Consider the following 2,283-nt stretch of genomic DNA (forward strand, 5'->3'; position numbering starts at 1 on the left):
TCTCTCTCTTTTTTTTTTTAAGATTTATTTATTTATTTAATCCCCCACACCCCCCTCCCCTCCCCTGGTGTCTGTTCTCTGTGTCTATTTGCTGCATCTTGTTTCTTTGTCCGCTTCTGTTGTCGTCAGCGGCTCGAGAAGTGTGGGCGGCGCCATTCCTGGGCAGGCTGCTCTTTCTTTCGTGCTGGGCGGCTCTCCTTACGGGCGCACTCCTTGCGCGTGGGGCTCCCCTGCACGGGGCTCCCCTGCACGGGGGGGCGGGGGGGACACCCCTGCGTGGCAGGGCACTCCTTGCGCACATCAGCACTGCACATGGGCCAGCTCCACACGGGTCAAGGAGGCCCAGGGTTTGAACCGCAGACCTCCCATGTGGTAGACGGACGTCCTAACCACTGGGCCAAGTCCGTTTCCCTCTCAGGCTCTTTTGTTCTGGCACAGCAGAATCTAGGGAGTTTCAGATTTCCTGGTAGATCAGCTTCCCATCCACATCACAGCCAGCCTTGTAAAATAAATCTTGAAGATCTTCAATGCTAGAAATGGTAGGGAGTTAGGTCTTAGCAGGGCAGCTTTCTCCATTTGGTCTCCAAGAGATGGTAAGAATTTTGGCAATGCTGATGGCTTTATGTGAAACTCTGTACTTACTCTTTATCATCATTCTCTGGAGGTCTGTTCTCAGGTTTGTGAGAACGCTGATCGGCTTTAGTTTCTCTCTTAGCTTGGATTCTTGAGAATCTGAACTATCTTCTTTCTTTGTGCTTTGTGTTTTTACTTTATCTGTTCTGTTGATCACTTCATCCAAAGACTCTCTTTTTGGAGTAGCAGCTCTATCACCAATCATGCTGAAGGACAGGTTCACTCTCTTTTCTACCTTGCTCACAACAACCAGATTGCTTACCCAGAGGGTGACTCTGGGTAAGATTACTGCTTGTCTCATTCATCTTCTCGAGTTTAAGATCATTCTGTCTCTGGTATCCCACTAGGGCACTGTATACCACCTCTAAAGAGGTGTGAAGGTACAGGATATCCTGTTTCAAATTCTCACTGTGGGTTTTATAGTCAAGTTATGATATAATTGAAGGTGATGGAGTGATGTGGTTGCTTCCACTGGTCTCCTTCAAGTGTTGCTGATTCATACCACTCTGCAGTACTCCTGTGGTGTTCCTCTGTTCATCCATGGTTTCCTGTATTGCCTCCACAGCAAGATAGATTCTATTTAAAGTATTTCCTATGGAAGCCACACTCTTCTGAAATCCCACTACAGTGGCAGGCAGGCTAATTAAGTCTGAAGCTGACTTAACATTGGCTTTGAGTTGGTTTACTGCAGAAGTCAAGAGTGTAATCTGCTTTTTCATTTCTGTGATATTTATCCAGACTTTGTTCGAGCCCAGCTCTCCAGATTCAATCTTCTCAAGTTGTTTTTGTTTGCTGACTAGTTCCTCATTAAGTCTGGGAATTTCTTGGAATGAAATTTTCTGATTAGATTCCATTGTTCTAAATTTTTCCTTGAGAGCATCCAGATCCAACTTGAGAGCAGCTTGCATCCACACCAAGGCAACACAGGTCACGACACAGGCTGCAAGGATGACAAAAGCACAGAGGGGATAACAGATATTGCAGCATCATAAATAGTGTCCCTTGACAAAGTGAGAGTGATTGCCAACCACTCTGAATTCTTCTTCCTCCTCTGAGCTCTGGACTCGGAGTCTGAGTCTGAAGTTTCAGTGTGAAGATGATGACCTGAGTCTTTCTTGGGCTTCTTTCTCCAGCTGTCTGCTGCTAGGCCGATCAATGCATTGAGTTATTTTCACTTTTTCATCTTCTTGTATGGGGTGAGTGGAGCACCCACAGCTGAGCTGCTAGGTTCGTACCCCACACCCAATTCTCTCATTGCCTTGGAGTTGCTTTCCAAGGTGAGGAATCCTGGGCCAGAGTCCTCCAGTCACTCCCACCCAGGGGCAGGAATGATCTGATCTGCTGAGGGCTGGAGATTGGAGCCCAGAGGAAACTGGAACTCAGCTTAGGTGGGGAAAATCACAGAGGTAGCCAGAGAGCTGGTGATCCAATGAATAAAACCCTGGGCATGGAGCATCAGCTGGTTAAGAAGCTGGGGGTAAAAAAAGCCAAGTCAAGAACGAGTTCTTCTCAGCAATATTTCTAAGGGTGTTCCAGGAGCTGGAGGAGGACAGGAGATATTTTGGATATCCAGAGTTGGATTTCCAATAGAGAAGGAAAAGGAACTTGTTCTTGAATGGGAGGAGGGGGAGAAATGCTGAGTGAGACCAG

At 47.0% G+C, this 2,283-nt stretch overlaps 1 pseudogene; it reads right to left on the reverse strand.

Moving 5' to 3' along the window:
* Positions 1-385: 385 nt before the first annotated feature.
* LOC101423019 (EF-hand calcium-binding domain-containing protein 14 pseudogene) lies at positions 386-1,816 on the reverse strand (annotated as a pseudogene).
* Between the last annotated feature and the right edge of the window lie 467 nt (positions 1,817-2,283).

Source organism: Dasypus novemcinctus, chromosome 6 (assembly GCF_030445035.2).
Source record: "Dasypus novemcinctus isolate mDasNov1 chromosome 6, mDasNov1.1.hap2, whole genome shotgun sequence".
NCBI lineage: Eukaryota > Metazoa > Chordata > Mammalia > Cingulata > Dasypodidae > Dasypus > Dasypus novemcinctus.